Source organism: Oncorhynchus gorbuscha, linkage group LG16, assembly GCF_021184085.1.
Source record: "Oncorhynchus gorbuscha isolate QuinsamMale2020 ecotype Even-year linkage group LG16, OgorEven_v1.0, whole genome shotgun sequence".
NCBI classification, from domain to species: Eukaryota; Metazoa; Chordata; class Actinopteri; order Salmoniformes; family Salmonidae; genus Oncorhynchus; species Oncorhynchus gorbuscha.
In genome coordinates, this window is record NC_060188.1 from 24,019,195 (window position 1) to 24,041,120 (window position 21,926).

The 21,926-nt window shown below is 44.5% G+C and overlaps 1 pseudogene across 1 annotated transcript in view; it reads left to right on the plus strand.

Annotated features, from left to right (window-relative positions):
* The window catches only part of LOC123999500, a 79,192-nt pseudogene that overhangs the window by 33,535 nt on the left and 23,731 nt on the right, over positions 1-21,926 (plus strand). Inside the window, exons 3-5 of the transcript XR_006832465.1 lie at positions 14,916-15,027; positions 15,260-15,480; positions 16,553-16,648. The product of XR_006832465.1 is annotated as a protein tweety homolog 3-like (transcript). The remainder of the gene's footprint in view (positions 1-14,915; positions 15,028-15,259; positions 15,481-16,552; positions 16,649-21,926) is intronic.

Genomic DNA, 21,926 nt, shown 5'->3' on the forward strand with positions numbered 1-21,926 from the left:
CTGGTGCGAGAGAGGTTAAAGCTGGTGCGAGAGAGGTTAAAGCTGGTGCGAGAGAGGTTAAAGCTGGTGCGAGAGAGGTTAAAGCTGTTGAAGTGGTTGTTGTCTGACTGAGAGATGCTATTATGAAGATGAGGACATATTGATTCTGTTTAGAGTAAGTTGATGCCACAGATCACTGAATAAGTGGAACGAGGAAGTTGGAGAGGCATTGTTGTATAATGTAATCTTCTGTATGATTATGAACAGTGAAGAGTGTTACACAGAAACCTTTTTTTGTGGACATGTGATGGGTCTCAGCTGTTATTTTTATTTATTTTATTTAACCTTTTATTTAACAAGGTAAGTCAGCTATTGAACAGCTCTATGCTGAACCACAACTGGTTTAATGGCCAGACATATTTAGGCTTTAATTTTATAAAGGTAAAATAAAAATTAGCATTGGTATATGCAAGTTCCTGCGCTGCACTGCAGTCAGCATTGCCATAGAATAATGCCAGTTTTCAGCGTCTCTGTCTGAAACGTTGGTTCCTTACCAAACACCATGCCAACGCCCCTATTCTCTGGGATAGACGTGATAACCGTGAGGCCTCGTCTCTGCAGGAAGTCCTTCAGCAATGTATTGGAAAGTAACAAAAAAGTTAGGAAAACAAAAGATTTCTCACATTCAAACTCAAATCATGTGACAAATGAGCTCTCACTGTAGTTTCCATGGCAACATCCTCTCAGAAGCCAACTCAGGACACAGAAGAAGACTCAGAGGGGCTGGCTCAGCGCAGGCAGGGCTCTGGCTCAGAGCAGGCAGAGGGATACTCAAGGACTCTGGTGGTTTAGCGTTAGAACCCTTTGAATGACAATAATATTGTGGTGTATTTTCAGGAATTAGGCTACCCCAAGAATTCTGCAAACTAATCACACTAGATGGCATACTATACTGGACAAAATGTAAATGCAACATGTAAAGTGTACAGAAATACAAGATCCCAGATATTTTCCATACACACAAAGATTATTTCTCTCAAATATTGTGCACAAATTTGTGTACATCCCTGTTAGTGAGCATTTCTTCTTTGCCATATCATATCAAGAAGCTGATTTAAACAACATGGTCATTACACAGGTCCACCTTGTGCTGGAGACAATATAAGGCCACTCTAAAATGTGCAGTTTCATCACACAACACAATGCCACAGATGTCTCAAGTTTTGAGGGAGTGTGCAATTGGCATGCTGACTGCAGGAATGTCCAACAGAGTTGTTGCCAGAGAATTGAGTGTTAATTTCTCTACCATAAGCCGCCTCCAACAACGTTTTATAGAATTTGTCAGTACCATGCTGTATTTATGTCTGTAATAAAGCCCTTTTGTGGGGAAAAACTCATTCTGATTGGCTGAGCCCCTGCCCAGTCATGTGAAATCTATTGATTTATTTCAATTGACCAATTTCCTTCTATGAACTGTAACTCTTTCAAATGTTGCATGTTGCGTTTTATATTTTTGTACAGTATACTTCAATGGGATGGCAAAGTATCACATTGGGGTAAATGCTAAGGACGATATACCCTTTCACTATCAAAGAGTAGCTCTGTGTCTAGTACAGTGGGAAACCAGACCAAACTGTTGTCTGTTTCTGAGTCCTTCCTTCTGGAGTCCCTCCCAACCAATAATTTACACGGCTGTCTGGAATAACAACAGGCTAGTCCACCACAGTCACACAGACAAGCTTTGGAATCCCTGGGTCTCACAAAGGGTCATGTTCTGAGTGGCAGTGACAGATAAGTGAATGAACAGTGCTGTCTGTCAAAATAATGGACCTAGAATTCCTAGAAAAACCTTCCTTATTATGCAGCCCCTTCCTTATTATGCAGCCCCTTTGTCAGTGATCTCTTAAGACAAAGCTATTGGCCAAAATGGCCACTCTGTAGTGTCTGGGGCCCAGCCCAGTATTTATGACTGATGATAGGTTTTTTGTCTTCTCACCTCAGTCTCCCTCCATCCGTCTGTGGGATAGGCACTTCCCAGCCTTCTGTTTTCAAGGCGCTGTGACCCAGGTGGTACCTCTCCCTGAACTGTAATTGCATCTCTGGTTGAATATGAATGATGGATATCTGTCCTCCCTGAACCCCAGTGAGTATTGACTATCTGCACCTGTCACTGCCTTAACAGTGAGCTTCTGGAGTCTCTCTGCCCGCCTCTCCTGCCCTGCCCCTCCTGTGAGAACAAATCCATCCACATGATGCAAGTCTCTGCAAGCCCAGGCAGCTGAAAATATTTCTTCCCGGCTGTGGGAGTCTTATCGACTCCCATCTATGCTTGTAGAAAGAAGTCTCTTCGCCCTACCCTCCTTTCACAAGCTATGAGACGGTCTCTCCCAATTGGGAAGGAGCACAACCCATAATAAGCAGCGGAGGTATCATGAATTTAACTACTCTCTGTGCTTAATGCTATTGTGTAATTCTTGTGGTCTGTGCTAGGGATGGGCCCGGTTAATTGAACGGACGTTAGTATTTGATTATTTGCGAGTGTACATGTGTAGGCCTATTTTAACATTGAAAAGGCTTTGTCTGAATTAACTAAAATGATCCATGAAGTGACATTACTACATACAAGTAAATACCGTGACATTTGACATTCTATATTTAATAAAACAACAAACTTTTTAATATAAAAAAGACACATTAATATTAAAAAAGACACACTGGTAGCCTTCACACATTTCACACGTGTAAATCGGTAGGTGATGTGAACAAAACCTTTTAAACAGGTCAACATTCACAAAGCCGCTGGGCCAGACGGATTACCAGGACATGTACTCAAAGCATGGGCGGATCAACTGTCAAGTGTCACTGACATTTTCAACCTCTCCCTGACTGAGTCTGTAATACCTACATGTTTCAAGCAAACAAACCATTGTCCCTGTGCGCAAGGAAGCGAAGGTAACCTGCCTAAATGACTACCGCCCCGTGGTACTCACGTCGGTAGCCATGAAGTGCTTTGAAAGGCTAGTCATGGCTCACATCAACAACATCCTCCCGGACACCCTAGACCCACTCCAATTTGCATACCGCCCCAACAGATCCACAGACGACAAAATCTCAATCGCACTCCACACTGCCCTTTCTCACCTGGACAAAAGGAACACCTATGTGAAAATGTTGTTCATTGACTACAGCTCAGCATTCAACACCATAGTGCCCACGAAGCTCGTCACTAAGCTAAGGACTCTGGGACTAAACACCTCCCTCTGCAACTGGATCCTGGACTTTCTAACGGGCCGCACCCAGGTGGTAAGAGTAGGCCACAACACGTCTGCCACGCTGATCCTTAACACTGGGGCCCCTCAGGAGTGTGTACTTAGTCCCCTCCTGTATTCCCTGTTCACCCACGACTGTGTGTACAAACACAACTCCAACACCATCATTAAGTTTGCTTGGTGTCCACATCACCAACAAACTATCATGGTCCAAACATACCAAGACAGTTGTGAAGAGGGCACGACAACACCTTTTCCCCCTCAGGAGACTGAAAAGATTTGGCATGGGTCCCCAGATCCTCAAATGGTTCTACAGCTGCACCATTGAGAGCATCCTGAGCGGTTGCATCACCGCCTGGTATGGAAACTGCTCGGCATCTGACCGTATGGCACTACAGAGGGTAGTGTGAATTGCCCAGTACATCACTGGGGCCAAGCTTCCTGCCATCCAGGACCTATATAATATGCGGTGTCAGAGGAAAGCCCATAAACTTGTCAGAGACCCCAGTCACACAAGTCATATACTGTTGTCTGTGTTACCGCGCGGCAAGCGGTACCGGAGCGCCAAGTCTAGGACCAAAAGGCTCCTCAATAGCTTCTACCCCCAAGCCATAAGACTGCTGATCAATTCATAAAATCGCCACCGGACTATTTACATTGACCCCCCCCCTTTGTACACTGCTACTCGCTGTTTGTTTGTTTGTTACCTATGCATAGTCACTTCGCCCCCACCTACATGTACAGATTACCTTAACTAGCCTGTACCCCTGCACACTGACTCGGTACCGGTGTATACAGCCGGTTGTTATTCTTATTGTTACTTTTTATTTGAGTCTACTTGGTAAATATTTTCTTCGTCTTGAACTGCACTGTTGGTTAAGGGCTTGTAAGTAAGCATTTCACTGTAAAGTCTACACTTGTTGTTTTCGGCACGTGTGACAAATAAAGTTGGATTTGGTCAAAGCGGCACTACAGTCAGAGGCTAGATATGTAGCCTAGCAGGTGAGTGGGGACATTCCTAATCAATGCATAAAGAAATAGAAACGACGGAAGTTAGACTGTTTTTTAATCTGAAGCTTGCCGTTAATGTTCCATTGTAGGGCATTACATAGGAGAAGCGTGAGAGATTAGTACTCTGCCAATGACTGTGCCTGTTATAGCAGCACGTGTCCCCGCGTTGGACTGTATCCGTAATCGGTAGATGGTTCTGATGGAAAGGTTGCCTTTTGCATGGCCCAGCAGTGCCCAAGAAAGTGTTCAATCAAATAGTTTGATGCCATCAAATCAAATCAAATTTTATTTGTCACATACACATGGTTAGCAGATGTTAATGATAGTGTAGCGAAATGCTTGTGCTTCTAGTTCCGACAATAGTAATAATAATAAGTAATCTAATAACCAGTAATAACCAACAAGTAATCTAACTAACAATTCCAAAACTACTGTCTTATACACAGTGTAAGGGGATAAAGCATATGTACATAAAGATATATGAATGAGTGGTGGTACAGAGCAGCATAGGCAAGATACAGTAGATGGTATCGAGTACAGTATATACATATGAGATGAGTATGTAAACAAAGTGGCATAGTTAAAGTGGCTAGTGATACATGTATTACATAAGGATGCAGTAGATGATATAGAGTACAGGATATACGTATGCATATGAGATGAATAATGTAGGGTATGTAACATTATATTAGGTAGCATTGTTTAAAGTGCCTAGTGATATATTTTACATCATTTCCCATCAATTCCCATTATTAAAGTGGCTGGAGTTGAGTCAGTGTCAGTGTGTTGGCAGCAGCCACTCAATGTTAGTGGTGGCTGTTTAACAGTCTGATGGCCTTGAGATGGAAGCTGTTTTTCAGTCTCTCGGTCCCAGCTTTGATGCACCTGTACTGACCTCGCCTTCTGGATGATACCGGGGTGAACAGGCAGTGGCTCAAGTGGTTGTTGTCCTTGATGATCTTTATGGCCTTCCTGTAACATCGGGTGGTGTAGTTGTCCTGGAGGGCAGGTAGTTTGCCCCCGGTGTTGCGTTGTGCAGACCTTACTACCCTCTGGAGAGCCTTGCGGTTGTGGGCGGAGCAGTTGCCGTACCAGGCGGTGATACAGCCCGCCAGGATGCTCTCGATTGTGCATCTGTAGAAGTTTGTGAGTGCTTTTGGCGACAAGCCAAATTTCTTCAGCCTCCTGAGGTTGAAGAGGCGCTGCTGCGCCTTCTTCATGATGCTGTCTGTGTGAGTGGACCAATTCAGTTTGCCTGTGATGTGTATGCCGAGGAACTTAAAACGTACTACCCTCTCCACTACTGTTCCATCGATGTGGATAGGGGGGTGTTCCCTCTGCTGTTTCCTGAAGTCCACAATCATCTCCTTAGTTTTGTTGACGTTGAGTGTGAGGTTATTTTCCTGACACCACACTCCCGAGGGCCCTCACCTCCTCCCTGTAGGCCATCTCGTCGTTGTTGGTAATCAAGCCTACCACTGTTGTCGTCCGCAAACTTGATGATTGAGTTGAAGGCGTGCGTGGCCACGCAGTCCTGGGTGAACAGGGAGTACAGGAGAAGGCTCAGAACGCACCCTTGTGGGGCCCCAGTGTTGAGGATCAGCGGGGTGGCCCACCTGGGGGCGGCCCGTCAGGAAGTCCAGTACCCAGTTGCACAGGGCGGGGTCCCACACGAGCTTGGAGGGTACTATGGTGTTGAATGCCGAGCTGTAGTCGATGAACAGCATTCTCACATACGTATTCCTCTTGTCCAGATGGGTTAGGGCAGTGTGCAGTGTGGTTGAGATTGCATCGTCTGTGGACCTATTTGGGCGGTAAGCAAATTGGAGTGGGTCTAGGGTGTCAGGTAGGGTGGAGGTGATATGGTCCTTGACTAGTCTCTCAAAGCACTTCATGATGACGGAAGTGAGTGCTACGGGGCGGTAGTCGTTTAGCTCAGTTACCTTAGCTTTCTTGGGAATAGGAACAATGGTGGCCCTCTTGAAGCATGTGGGGACAGCAGACCGGTATAGGGATTGATTGAATATGTCCGTAAACACACCGATCAGCTGGTCTGCGCATGCTCTGAGGGCGCGGCTGAGGATGCCGTCTGGGCCTGCAGCCTTGCGAGGGTTAACACGTTTAAATGTCTTTACTCACCTCGGCTGCAGTGAAGGAGAGTCCGCATGTTTTCGTTGCAGGCCGTGTCAGTGGCACTGTATTGTCCTCAAAGCGGGCAAAAAAGTAATTTAGTCTGCCTGGGAGCAAGACATCCTGGTCCGTGACTGGGCTGGGTTTCTTCTTGTAGTCCGTGATTGACTGTATACCCTGCCACATACCTCTTGTGTCTGAGCCATTGAATTGAGATTCTACTTTGTCTCTATACTGACACTTAGCTTGTTTGATAGCCTTGCGGAGGGAATAGCTGCACTGTTTGTATTCGGTCATGTTACCAGTCACCTTGCCCTGATTAAAAGCAGTGGTTCGCGCTTTCAGTTTCACGCGAATGCTGCCATCAATCCACGGTTTCTGGTTAGGGAATGTTTTAATCGTTGCTATGGGAACGACATCTTCAACACACGTTCTAATGAACTCGCACACCAAATCAGCGTATTCGTCAATGTCGTTATCTGACGCAATACGAAACATATCCCAGTCCACTTGATGGAAGCAGTCTTGGAGTGTGGAGTCAGCTTGGTCGGACCAGCGTTGGACAGACCTCAGCGTGGGAGCCTCCAGTTTTAGTTTCTGTCTGTAGGCAGGGATCAACAAAATGGAGTCGTGGTCAGCTTTTACGAAAGGAGGGCGGGGCAGGGCCTTATATGCGTCACGGAAGTTAGAGTAACAATGACCCAAGGTTTTTCCACCCCTGGTTGCGCAATCGATATGCTGATAAAATTTAGGGAGTCTTGTTTTCAGATTCGCCTTGTTAAAATCCCCAGCTACAATGAATGCAGCCTCTGGATAAATGGATTCCAGTTTGCAAAGAGTCAAATAAAGTTTGTTCAGAGCCATCGATGTGTCTGCTTGGGGGGGAATATATACGGCTGTGATTATAATCGAAGAGAATTCTCTTGGTAGATAATGCGGTCGACATTTGATTGTGAGGAATTCTAAATCAGGTGAACAGAAGGATTTGAGTTCCTGTATGTTTCTTTCATCACACCATGTCTCATTAGCCATAAGGCATACGCCCCCGCCCCTCTTCTTACCAGAAAGATGTTTGTTTCTGTCGGCGCGATGCGTGGAGAAACCCGCTGGCTGCACCGCCTCCGATAGCGTCTCTCCAGTGAGCCATGTTTCCGTGAAGCAAAGAACGTTACAGTCTCTGATGTCCCTCTGGAATGCTACCCTTGCTCGGATTTCATCAACCTTGTTGTCAAGAGACTGGACATTGGCGAGAAGAATGATAGGGAGTGGTGCACAATGTGCCCGTCTCCGGAGTCTGACCAGAAGACCGCCTCGTTTCCCTCTTTTACGGGGTCGTTTTTTTGGGTCGCCGCATGGGATCCATTCCGTTGTCCTGGTTGAAAGGCAGAACACAGGATCCGCGTCACGAAAATCATATTCTTGGACGTACTGATGGTGAGTTGACGCTGATCTTATATTCAGTAGTTCTTCTCGACTGTATGTAGACCTGGGGTACTAATGTAAGAAATAACACGTAAAAAAAAACTGCATAGTTTCCTAGGAACGCGAAGCGAGGCGGCCATCTCTGTCGGCGCCGGAAGAGGCCTCACCACCACCCCTTCAAATGAGAAGCCAACATTGGGCCGGGACATAACTCTCAAGGTGGGTATACATTATAAGCTTAGTCCTGAGTTCGACTCTGGGCTAGGAGTTGTTGTACTTGTAGACAAGGAAGGGGAACGTGGTCTCTCACGCACTGACCCCTGCCCGTCCCCCTGCTACAGCAGCAAACAGTTTTACAAAAAAACACATGTATTTCGGATATCCGATATTTAAAAAAATATATTTTAAAAAATGTGTATTATTCAAATAGTGAAAATATTTCAAATGCCCATCCCTTGTCTGTGAGCATGGAAGCCTTTTTGGAGGGGGAGAAAACAAATCCGGTCTGCCATTAATGATAAACTGTAACCAAAGTAGTGGATGGTTTTGTAACAGACTCTTAACTGTCATGCACTTTGTGTTGTGTGTTTAATAATCTGCCAATAAAGATTTGGGAGGATGAGGAAACAGCTCCTTCAGCTATAATTTTGAAAACATGACCTTTGTGTTGTGGGTTCAGCCCCCAGGCCACCCAAACAAGTAAAAAGTTTAGTCTGTTTCCTTTCTTTGTTTAGTACTTCTCAGGTCATGTCATCATTGTCGACACAGAGGCCCAGCCAGGAGTCTCAAGGTGCTGAAATGGAACTCGTTCTGCTCATCTAGGGACGGACAGATGGACACACAGATAGCAAGCTGTGGACAGTCACTGTCTGTAACTCATACATAGATGATCAAAGCGGAAATAGGAAAGCAGCCACAAACGCAGAGCAAAATGGCCTCATGACAGGTGACAGGAGAAGGAAGGACCGACAGACATTTAAAAAGGGCTGATATTTTCTGCTCTTTATCTTTTTCAGTGTTTTCCTGTTCACCTGTTGACCACATGGAAAAAGAGGCCTCGGCTCTTCATGGATCCACCCAAATAAATGGGCACTTTTTTAAAGAATCCAACCATTTGCTTTGTGCAGTTTATGTTCAGCATTGTGGAGGTGTGAGAACACAGCCTAAAAAAAATTCCACTCCGTATCGGTCTGCCTATTCTCTCATGTATAGATGACAGGCCATCATGGTAAATAAGAATTTGTTCTTAACTGATTTGCCTAGGTAAACAAAGGTTAAATAAAAAATGTATAATAATACTATGTAAGGAATCCTCTGGGATTTGACTGTTAGGCCAGATACTTGTATAAGCATACAGTCTCAGAGGAGTCATGAGAAAGGGAAGAACAACATGAGAGCAGAGCAAAGAACTCCCACACGTACTGAAAACTGAGTAATGTCTTACAAATGGAGGACGCCCAAGAGAGACACATTAAACACTTCCATATCCCCAATAAAGAGTTCATTTATATGGGAGAGCTTGTGAAATCCAAGCACGAGCTTTTTGCTGACTCAATTGTGAAATCTTCCTGTTTTTGTCACATCCATTTTAACACTGGGCTTCACTGAATCCTGTTTTCACTCCCCATGAGTTGGATCAGCTCAGAGCCATCTTGTTGGATTCAGCTGAAATCACTGCAGAGCGGCTCACAAAAGCATGGAGACTTGATGAGCATGTGGGCTGCATGACAATTACTCTCTCCCTGTGTGTCGTCGTCGTGTGTGTGGTGAGAGCGTGGGGAAAGTGGGATTAGAGCAATGAGTAAAAATGCTGAATGTGGAATATCAAATTCAGTTTAATGCCACGTGAATGACAGGCAGTGTAAATTTATGGTCCAACTGTCATGAAACTTGAGAGAATCTCTGCAATTTTGTTTTACTGAAGTCTTGCACAAAGCTCATGATTTGAGGGAGTCCTCGCAGTCACATGCCCATCTTCTGTCACTTTGTTACGTTTTGGCTGTGAAACTTGAGGTTGTCGAGATCAAAGGAGTTGTTGCTGCTTGCATAATTAAAGATGATGGAAATCCCAGGCAAGAGCCTAGGAAGCAGAACTGCCTTTCATGTAAATCTGTTTTTAGGCTTGACATGGAGTGTGCGATAACATCTTTCTGGTTTGTCTTCAGCCTGCTGTAAACTCACTGTGCTGGTCGATGACCGGGAGATGGAACTCATATGTCATTTCTGGCGTTTTCTTTGTGAACACCTAAACAAAAAGCACTTAAGACATTGCCTTGCTGCTTTGTCAGTCCTGAATCACTGACCTTGCAGTGAGAGAAACAACAACGCTCTGTACATTTCTGTGAAACGGCACGGGGGTGTAATATGAACGACACAAACCGAATGTGTTTAGAAAACATTACAAACTCCTAAACTATCAGGGTTGTCGAACAACACTAAACCAACAAACTAGTGGGGTTGTTGTGTATTTAATCTCTGGCTGTGTTTCCTGTTCTAAGTTTCCACCACAGTTTACCAGTCCCCAGAGGGAGATGTGCTTTGTTTGCCCTGAACACAAACCCATAGTTCCAGCTCACCTTTCCATCCCTCAGAGTATGAGAGGAAGAGATTGCCCTAGCTAGCAGCAGTTCAGGAAATGGCCAATCCCATCCACTCATTGGCTGCAGGGTGAAGAGGAGTGGACTGGCTCCCATTTTAACAGGAGGTGTTTCCCTTGTCAACATGACATTTGATTTAATCCCATCTGACATCAGATGCTCTTGTGCAAAGGACTGGGGATGTTATGTCACAGGCATGAAGAGTTAAGCCTAAACAGACCTGCTTTTTTTTTTTTTAAAGGGAAAAGGAAAGATCTGAGCTTCAAATTCACTGCTTGATTTTATGGGGGGGTGAACATTTGATATTATGTATCTTACTGGTAGGGTGGTTCGTTGAAGTCTGTTTTTTTTCACAAGATGTCTAGACCGCATAGGAGGGCTAGATCAGCTTAGTCTTCACAATATACACTGAGGGTACAACACATTAAGAACACCTAAAATCCACGTCAGTCAGTGTAGACGAAGGGGAGGCAACAGGTTAAAGGACGATTTTTAAATCTGGAGACAATTGAGACGTGGATTGTGTATGTGTGCCATTGAAGGTGAATGGGCAAGACAAAAGATTTAAGTGCCTTTGAATGGGGTATGGTACTTGGTGCAAGGTGCACCGGTTTGTGTCAAGAACGGTTTGTGTCCAGCCAACTCGACACAACTGGGAAGCATTGGAATCAACCTGGGCCAGCATCCCTGTGGAACACTTTCGACACCTTGTCTATAGATTTTACGCAGGGGATGATTGAATGTCTTTCTCCAGGTTTTAACTTATCTTATGTCTATAATGATTGACTCTGCTTCTTTCTCCCCTCCCTGAGGTAATTGTCGTATTGTACTGCTTTAACTTTGCTCAAAAGTGGTTGCCATGGCAATTTCATAAGTGATTGATGGTGCATCAAAATGTGATATCACTTGCCGTGGCTGCATCGTAGAATTCAGTTTGAATCTTTGTTCAGAGATATTCTCCTCATCTGTCCTTGAAGATTCTCCACTTCAACTGAGACATTATGTTGAGTAAGCCTAGTTTCTGTTGATGTAGCCTAGTTATTGCTGCAGCCTTACATGCATGACACTCAAACTTCTCTTTTGAAATGTTCAAAGTTTTGGTTATTACTGGAATGGCCTGGTCTTGGCTCCATTAGTGTTGAACAAGCTAGATGTTTATCAATGCCAGAGGAACCCTTTGTTTGGCCTTACCCCAGACCCACACCCTATACAGATCATCCTGGCAGATGTACTGACTTGCATGAATGATGGGAAATCTGCTACGGCTGCAGGAAACCATGTAACCATAGCCTTAGATGGCGTCTGTCTGAGAACCACAACTGAACGTACCTGCTTTAAACCTACTGTAGGATAATGGCAGTGAAACTTTGAAATTCTGCAATACAATGTTAAAAGCCAGTCTGTTTGACCAGAACGTCTCCTTTGATACGATGCCCCCGGGCCTCCTTCCATCTTGCGTGTACAGTTCCTCCAACTGCCTTATAATGATGTCATCATGTAATCGGCCTATTTACTTTAGTTTATAGCTCTGAAGGACTCTGCATGGAGCCTGTCCTCCATCTGATGTGTGTGTGTGTGTGTGTGTGTGTGTGTGTGTGTGTGTGTGTGTGTGTGTGTGTGTGTGTGTGTGTGTGTGTGTGTGTGTGTGTGTGTGTGTGTGTGTGTGAACTGTAAATGGACTGTCCTTCAACAAGCTGCTGTACACATGGAACGCTCCTCCAGTTTGCATGTGTTCAGCTGAGAGTGACCATATGGTCACCAGGCTATTGTTTGGGCTGGCTGTCTGGCTCGGCAGTCTCTCAGTCAGCAGGGAGGCAGTGATTGTGACTCCAATTGAACTGCTCACAATGGGAGGGAGTTGGAGAGAGAATATTTATTATTTTAATTATGTTAATATTGTAAATCTCCAAAGTAAGCTTTGGCAATATGTACATTTTTACGTCATGCCGATAAGCAAATTGAATACAGAGAGAGAGAGAGAGAGAGAGAGATGCTGTAGTGACCCCTGGCGGTGAGGTATTTGTTTCCCAAAGGGGAAAGAGGTTAAAAGTAGTGACAACTCCTTAGACAAGGCTACCCCCTGATATCATTCTCATTGTTGATTCAATTGATTACCCCCCCACATGTATTGAGCAACAGTCCCACTCTCACAAGATCTTCAGTTCCTACGGATTTCTTGGGTTTCACTGTTGAGCAAAATCTAATCGCATTCTTATCTAAAGGACAACTCAGACTTCTAAAGGCCTACTTGTATCAGTTTTTATTATGTAGCTAATATTCAGAATGTTTGCAAATAATTAGATGATACAGTGCCTTGCGAAAGTATTCGGTCCCCTTGAACTTTGCGACCTTTTGCCACATTTCAGGCTTCAAACATAAAGATATAAAACTGTATTTTTTTGAGAAGAATCAACAACAAGTGGGACACAATCATAAAGTGTAACAACATTTATTGAATATTTCAAACTTTTTTAACATATCAAAAACTGAAAAATTGGGCGTGCAAAATTATTATTATTCAGCCCCCTTAAGTTAATACTTTGTAGCGCCACCTTTGGGATATGTCTCTATCAGTTTTGCACATCGAGAGACTGAATTGTTTCCCATTCCTCCTTGCAAAACAGCTCGAGCTCAGTGTAGTTGGATGGAGAGCATTTGTGAACAGCAGTTTTCAGTTCTTTCCACAGATTCTCGATTGGATTCAGGTCTGGACTTTGACTTGGCCATTCTAACACCTGGATATGTTTATTTTTGAACCATTCCATTGTAGATTTTGCTTTATGTTTTGGATCATTGTCTTGTTGGAAGACAAATCTCCGTCCCAGTCTCAGGTCTTTTGCAGACTCCATCAGGTTTTCTTCCAGAATGGTCCTGTATTTGGCTCCATCCATCTTCCCATCAATTTTAACCATCTTCCCTGTCCCTGATGAAGAAAAGCAGGCCCAAACCATGATGATGCCATCACCATGTTTGACAGTGGGGATGGTGTGTTCAGGGTGTTGCTTTTACGCCAAACATAACGTTTTGCATTGTTGCCAAAAAAGTTAAATTTTGGTTTCATCTCACCAGAGCACCTACTTCCACATGTTTGGTGTGTCTCCCGGGTGGCTTGTGGCAAACTTTAAACGATACTTTTTATGGATATCTTTAAGAAATGGCTTTCTTCTTGCCACTCTTCTATAAAGGCCAGATTTGTGCAATATACGACTGGTTGTTGTCCTATGGACAGAGTCTCCCACCTCAGCTGTAGATCTCTGCAGTTCATCCAGAGTGCTCATGGGCCTCTTGGCTGCATCTCTGATCAGTCTTCTCCTTGTATGAGCTGAAAATTTAGAAGGACGGCCAGTTCTTGGTAGATTTGCAGTGGTCTGATACTCCTTCCATTTCAATATTATCGCTTGCACAGTGCTCCTTGGGATGTTTAAAGCTTGGGAAATCTTTTTGTATCCAAATCCGGCTTTAAACTTCACAACAGTATCTCGGACCTGCCTGGTGTGTTCCATGTTCTTCATGATGCTCTCTGCGCTTTTAACGGACCTCTGAGACTATCACAGTGCAGGTGAATTTATACGGAGACTTGATTACACACAGGTGGATTGTATTTATCATCATTAGTCATTTAGGTCAACATTGGATCATTCAGAGATCCTCACTGAACTTCTGGAGAGAGTTTTCTGCACTGAAAGTAAAGGGGCTGAATAATTTTGCACGCCCAATTTTTCAGTTTTTGATTTGTTAAAAAAGTTTGAAATATCCAATAAATGTTGTTCCACTTCATGATTGTGTCCCACTTGTTGTTGATTCTTCACAAAAAATACAGTTTTATATCTTTATGTTTGAAGCCTGAAATGTGGCAAAAGGTCGCAAAGTTCAAGGGGGCCGAATACTTTCGCAAGGCACTGTATATGCATCAGAAATTCAGTGTTGTATGTTGCCACCTTGAATGCATTTGATTCCACTTGGGAACCACTTTGGCGCAGTGGTTCCCAACCTTTTTTGGTTACTGTACCACCATCTGAATTTTTCTCTGCCTGGAGTACCCCTGAAGTACCCCCTCATGTGCATTTTACCAGTAGGCCTATGGTCTCATGAGTCTTCTCAAGTACCCCCTGTGGATAGGCCAAGTACCCTCAGGGCTCCTGGTACTCCTGGTTGGGAACCACTGGTCTAGCACTAGCTGGGAGGCAGTAGGTCTTTGTGATTGCCAGGGCGGCTCCCCCTATAATCTCCGGCCTCCTTGAATGGGCAAGGGTTGCTCTCCTGTGTCAGTGCAGCCTTTGTTAGTTCTGGCGTGGGGCTTGCTGACCCATTCCTCTTGGTTGCTATGGACTCTGTATAGGGAGGCTTTCTGCTGTAGCTCAATGCTGCCTGTTTAGTAGCATCTATCCCTGGCAGGGTTGATGCAGGGTTCACACGCCTACCCCGTACGTCTGTCTGTCTGCCGTGCTGTGCCGACCCCTCTTCTTCCTCCTAACCGCTTCCTCTCCTCCCCTTTGTCTCCTTTCAGCGCTGGCATTGCTGTTGGTTTCTATGGGAACGGCGAGACCTGTGACGGCGTGAACAGGCTGACGTACTCCTTGCGCCACGCCAACCGCACTGTGGCAGGAGTGCAGAAACTGGTAATACTCCCATTGAAACAATGACACCACAGCAAAATCTCTACTGTCACAGCCATAACATGGGCTGGGCCCACCATTCACAGTCATCATACTATTGATCACTATAAGGAGCAGTGATTCCCCTGCTAACCCCAAATAGATACGATATAATTAACACTATTGATTTTGTCTATCCCCATAAGGAATGGGTTGTTTGTGACTTTGGGTGTCCCGCCCTGTGCCTACTACCTAGGTATCAGACGGCACGGGCTCCCTGAAGCAGACAGTGGATGGCAGTCTGGGGCAGCTGGAGGGCCAGTATGCCAAGCACACAGACTATCTCTCTATCATCCAGAAGCTGCAGGGCCAGCTGGACGAGCTGGTGAGGCAGATGGTGGAGATCCCCTTCTGGGGAAACAGAGACATCTCCCTGGAGGAGCTGGCCGTCAACATCGAGCTCTACGACTGGTACAGGTGAGAGATGGGCAGACTGGGAGACTCAATATATGACATCTCATGACATACAATTTCTATTGTTCACCAAAACCATTACCAGAACCGAGGCCTGTTTGTTTTAGTACATCGTTTGGCTATTGTAGGTGAATGTAGTTGGAGTTTGTTTTCCTGTCATGTTGTATGATACATTGCTTGTATTTCAAGTTGGGTATTAGGGAGTTTTTATTATTAGCTACTTTTGCTGATGCCTCATTTACATACAGAAGCTCACAGCAACATGGGTTTAATGGAGTGTGAACAGAACTACACAGCTTCCACTCTGAGAGGAATCCTGCACTAGAGGATTAGCAGTTTACATGAACAGTACGTCATTCCTCGTAGATTGATGTTTATGCTGGTGTCGTGCCGCAGAATTCCACTGCTAGGCCCTTTAGAGAGAGAGTCATCTCAGTTGATACTCAGAAAAGGCTAATATGATCCACAAGAGACCTCATATTTTTCTGGGGAAACCCTTCAAATGAACCATTTTAGTGGGAGGAGACATTGGATGAAACACACAACACAGTCCTCCCTCCTGTAACTCGTGTTAACAACCCTGCAGTGTAAGATAGTTTATATATCCTCAGTACATTTCACAGTTGGATAGTTGGTCTCCTGGTGAGACCGTCCAGCTAGCCAGTCAGTGATATTCAGTTGGCTCTGTATGAATGTGAAAGTCGTTAACAAAGATGACTGCAGTCAACAGTGGAAAGGCCTATCCAGTTTAATCAGTTTGATTCCGCAGCCGACCCTCCCTGCTACTTCCTCTCGACATCTCAAACACTTCCTCCCTCAGCATCTCGCAGGGGAAGTGGACTTCAAATCACGTCTCCTTCTTGTTTTATGTTTGAAGCCATCCCCATGTTTGTATCCTTTTGATTTCTTTAGCAGTACCGATGTGATTTGTACAGTGGTCATAGTAAACTTCTCCTTCTTGCTGTACTGTGCTGTGTTTGTCAGCAGGTGATGGGGTTTCTTCAGTCAGTTGGTCTATAGTTCTGTTGTGTTTGTGGTTGTTTGTGACTGTTGTTATTGTTGTTTTCCACTTCAGGTGGCTGGGCTACTTAGGCCTGCTGCTTTTCAACATCCTCATCTGCCTGCTGGTGCTGTTTGGCCTCATTCGCAACTCCAAGGGAACACTTATTGGGTAAGTCCTACCATGTGAGGGAGTGAACCAAAAAGAACTGTGGGGAGGGGGACCATATTCTGCTGGGCCATATATTTATAGCAATTGTCATGCTATTGAAATATTTAAACAAAATGAAAGCCTCCAACGTGTCAGATGTTTTATCTCAAGTATCACTTTGTTCGCCCGTTGCAAATTACTTTTGACTGTACGCTGAACAGCCTTGTCATTGCGATTATGTGAGACGAATTCACGCTTCCTAAAGTGTCAGCCAGTCACAATCCATTTGGCACGTGCATTAAAACTAATCTCTCATAAAATTCCTCTGTCTCAACTCTTGATAACTCTGCAGGAAAGTATGTTAGATCCTTTTTTAAAGGCTTCAAGGACACAGGCTCATCACTGCCTGTCCTCCTCTTCAGTCCCTCCCCTTCTATTTCATTTAATGATCTGTGACTGTGGATACAGCGGGGTCAGTTTGGGAGGCTCATTATCATGTTGGTCAGTTCCAGAGTGTTGGGCTTTATGGTTCCCCCAGGTCCCGCTCTCCTATCCCTCCTATGTCCTTTCATCTCACGCATCCTCAGTGAATCAGACCCAGGTCATCCTCAAGCCCTGCCCAGAGACCAATGAAGGGGTACTTCCTCTAACATAATTAACCCCAACTCTCCTTGTGAGATGAGGGAAACAATATCCCTGTGGGTGTTTAGGGTTGAAATCAAGGTCTCCCTTTTCATAGCTCAACATTAAACCCTCCAGCATTTTATTTAGATCAGTCATAATGTGTAATAGCCATCGTTTGGTGTTAAGGCTAAGCAACTCCCAGTCCAAGGCAATGTTTCCTCAATTTTTTTGCGGCATTGAGAACATTTTTGTCTGCTGAGAGCAAACTTGAATGTTTGCTCTCAGCAGTGTGTGTTTAGTGTGTGATCTGAGGCTGTACCCAGTTTTTTTGTTAGTTTTAACAGTGGCCAAGTGGGCTGCTGTGGCCATTTGATCATAATGTCGTTCTACCTGAGTGGCCTACTGTAAAAAAAACAATGGAGAAAATGCATCCATAACATTTTAGCATGGAAATAGCTATTGAAATAACTGTTCTATGATACAGGCCTACATCCCATGAGACTTTTGAAAACATGCAGGGCTTGACATCAACCTGTTTAGCCACTTGTCCTTCAGACAAGGAGGTGACTGGAAGTGTTGTTGTATTGTGTTGAGGCCACTTTACAAAATAAAAAGTTCTGTTACCTAAATCCCTCATTTGTTTAGGAAAAACATTCCCTTGACCCTTGCTCTTAACGTGACGCATGTATGCATCGCATGCACATGACCAATAAGGCCTGACCTATAGCATATCATAATTACATCAATCAAATCAAAATCAAATCAAATGTATTTATATAGCCCTTCGTACATCAGCTGATATCTCAAAGTGCTGTACAGAAACCCAGCCTAAAACCCCAAACAGCAAGCAATGCAGGTGTAGAAGCACGGTGGCTAGGAAAAACTCCCTAGAAAGGCCAAAACCTAGGAAGAAACCTAGAGAGGAACCAGGCTATGTGGGGTGGCCAGTCCTCTTCTGGCTGTGCCGGGTGGAGATTATAACAGAACATGGCCAAGATGTTCAAATGTTCATAAATGACCAACATGGTCGAATAATAACAAGGCAGACCAGTTGAAAAGTTGAAACTGGAGCAGCAGCATGGCCAGGTGGACTGGGGACAGCAAGGAGTCATCATGTCAGGTAGTCCTGGGGCATGGTCCTAGGGCTCAGGTCAGTTGAAACTGGAGCAGCTGCATGGCCAGGTGGACTGGGGACAGCAAGGAGTCATCATTTCAGGTAGTCCTGGGGCATGGTCCTAGAACTCAGGTCCTCCGAGAGAGAAAGAAAGGAGAGAATTAGAGAACGCACACTTAGATTCACACAGGACACCGAATAGGACAGGAGAAGTACTCCAGATATAACAAACTGACCCTAGCCCCCCGACACAAACTACTGCAGCATAAATACTGGAGGCTGAGACAGGAGGGGACAGGAGACACTGTGGCCCCATCCGAGGACACCCCCCGGACATGTCCAAACAGGAAGGATATAACCCCACCCACTTTGCCAAAGCACAGCCCCCACACCACTAGAGGGATATCTTCAACCACCAACTTACCATCCTGAGACAAGGCTGAGTATAGCCCACAAAGATCTCCGTCACGGCACAGCCCAAGTGGGGGGGGGACGCCAACCCAGACAGGATGACCACAACAGTGAATCAACCCACTCAGGTGACACACCCCCTGCAGGGACGGCATGAGAGAGCCCCAGTAAGCCAGTGACTCAGCCCCTGTAATAGGGTTAGAGGCAGAGAATCCCAGTGGAAGAGGGGAACCGGCCAGGCAGAGACAGCAAGGGCGGTTCGTTGCTCCAGAGCCTTTCCGTTCACCTTCCCACTCCTGGGCCAGACTACACTCAATCATATGACCCACTGAAGAGATGAGTCTTCAGTAAAGACTTAAAGGTTGAGACCGAGTTTGCTTCTCTGACATGGGTAGGCAGACCGTTCCATAAAAATGGAGCTCTATAGGAGAAAGCCCTGCCTCCAGCTGTTTGCTTAGAAATTCTAGGGACAATTAGGAGGCCTGCGTCTTGTGACCGTAGCGTACGTGTAGGTATGTACGGCAGGACCAAATCAGAGAGATAGGTAGGAGCAAGCCCATGTAATGCTTTGTAGGTTAGCAGTAAAACCTTAAAATCAGCCCTTGCTTTGACAGGAAGCCAGTGTAGAGAGGCTAGCACTGGAGTAATATGATTTTAAAAAATTGGTTCTAGTCAGGATTCTAGCAGCCGTATTTAGCACTAACTGAAGTTTATTTAGTGCTTTATCCGGGTAGCCGGAAATTAGAGCATTGCAGTAGTCTAACCTAGAACAAAAGCATGGATTAATTTTTCTGCATCATTTTTGGACAGAAAGTTTCTGATTTTTGCAATATTACGTAGATGGAAAAAAAGCTGTCCTCGAAATGGTCTTGATATGTTCTTCAAAAGAGAGATCAGGGTCCAGAGTAACGCCGAGGTCCTTCACAGTTTTATTTGAGACGACTGTACAACCATTAAGATTAATTGTCAGATTCAACAGAAGATCTCTTTGTTTCTTGGGACCTAGAACAAGCATCTCTGTTTTGTCCGAGTTTAATAGTAGAAAGTTTGTAGCCATCCACTTCCTTATGTCTGAAACACATGCTTCTAGCGAGGGCAATTTTGGGGCTTCACCATGTTTCATTGAAATGTACAGCTGTGTGTCATCCGCATAGCAGTGGAAGTTAACATTATGTTTTTGAATAACATCCCCAAGAGGTAAAATGTATAGTGAAAACAATAGTGGTCCTAAAACAGAACCTTGAGAATCACCGAAATTTACAGTTGATTTGTCAGAGGACAAACCATTCACAGAGAGAAACTGATATATTTCCGACAGATAAGATCTAAACCAGGCCAGAACATGTCCGTGTAGACCAATTTGGGTTTCCAATCTCTCCAAAAGAATGTGGTGATCGATGGTATCAAAAGCAGCAATAAGCTCTAGGAGCACGAGGACGGATGCAGAGCCTCGGTCCGATGCCATTAAAATGTCATTTACCACCTTCACAAGTGCCGTCTCAGTGCTATGATGGGGTCTAAAACCAGACTGAAGCATTTCGTATACATTGTTTGTCCTCAGGAAAGCAGTGAGTTGCTGCGCAACGGCCTTCTCTAAAATTTTTGAGAGGAATGGAAGATTCGATATAGGCCGATTCGTTTTTTATATTTTCTGGGTCAAGGTTTGGCTTTTTCAAGAGAGGCTTTATTACTGCCACTTTTAGTGAGTTTGGTACACATCCAGTGGATAGAGAGCCATTTATTATGTTCAACATACGAGGGCCAAGCACAGGAAGCAGCTCTTTCATTAGTTTAGTTGGAATAGGGTCCAGTATGCAGCTTGAAGGTTTAGAGGCCATGATTATTTTCATCATTGTGTCAAGAGATATAGTACTAAAACACTTGAGCGTCTCTCTTGATCCTAGGTCCTGGCAGAGTTGTGCAGACTCAGGACAACTGAGGTTTGGAGGAATACGCAGGTTTAAAGAAGAGTCCGTAATTTGCTTTCTAATAATCATAATCTTTTCCTCAAAGAAGTTCATGAATTTATCACTGCTAAAGTGAAAGTCATCCTCTCTTGGGGAATGCTGCTTTTTAGTTAGCTTTGCGACAGTATCAAAAAGGAATTTCGGATTGTTCTTATTTTCCTCAATTAAGTTAGAATAAATAGGATGATCGAGCAGCAGTAAGGGCTCTTCGGTACTGCACGGTACCGTCTTTCCAAGCTAGTCGGAAGACTTCCAGTTTGGTGTGGCGCCATTTCCGTTCCAATTTTCTGGAAGCTTGCTTCAGAGCTCGGGTATTTTCTGTGTACCAGGGAGCTAGTTCCTTATGAGAAATGTTTTTAGTTTTTAGGGGTGCAACTGCATCTAGGGTATTGCGCAAGATTAAATTGAGATCCTCAGTTAGGTGGTTAACTGATTTTTGTCCTCTGGCGTCCTTGGGTAGGCAGAGGGAGTCTGGAAGGGCATCAAGGAATCTTTGTGTTGTCTGTGAATTTATAGCACGACTTTTGATGGTCCTTGGTTGGGGTCTGAGCAGATTATTTGTTGCAATTGCAAACGTAATAAAATGGTGGTCCGATAGTCCAGGATTATGAGGAAAAACATTAAGATCCACAACATTTATTCCATGGGACAAAACTAGGTCCAGCGTATGACTGTGACAGTGAGTGGGTCCAGAGACATGTTGGACAAAACCCACTGAGTCGATGATGGCTCCAAAAGCCTTTTGGAGTGGGTCTGTGGACTTTTCCATGTGAATATTAAAGTCACCAAAGATTAGAATATTATCTGCTATGACTACAAGGTCCGATAGGAATTCAGGGAACTCAGTGAGAAACGCTGTATATGGCCCAGGAGGCCTGTAAACAGTAGCTATAAAAAGTGATTGAGTAGGCTGCATAGATTTCATGACTAGAAGCTCAAAAGACGAAAACGTCATTTTTTTTGTTGTAAATTGAAATTTGCTATCGTAAATGTTAGCAACACCTCCGCTTTGCGGGATGCACGGGGGATATGGTCACTAGTGTAGCCAGGAGGTGAGGCCTCATTTAAAACAGTAATTGACTAGATCTCCACAGATCTAATCAATTAGTTATAACAAACTCTGAACACCGTAACACATGGCAGCAAAAGGGATGCAGAGGACGTGACAAATAAACTTGAAACC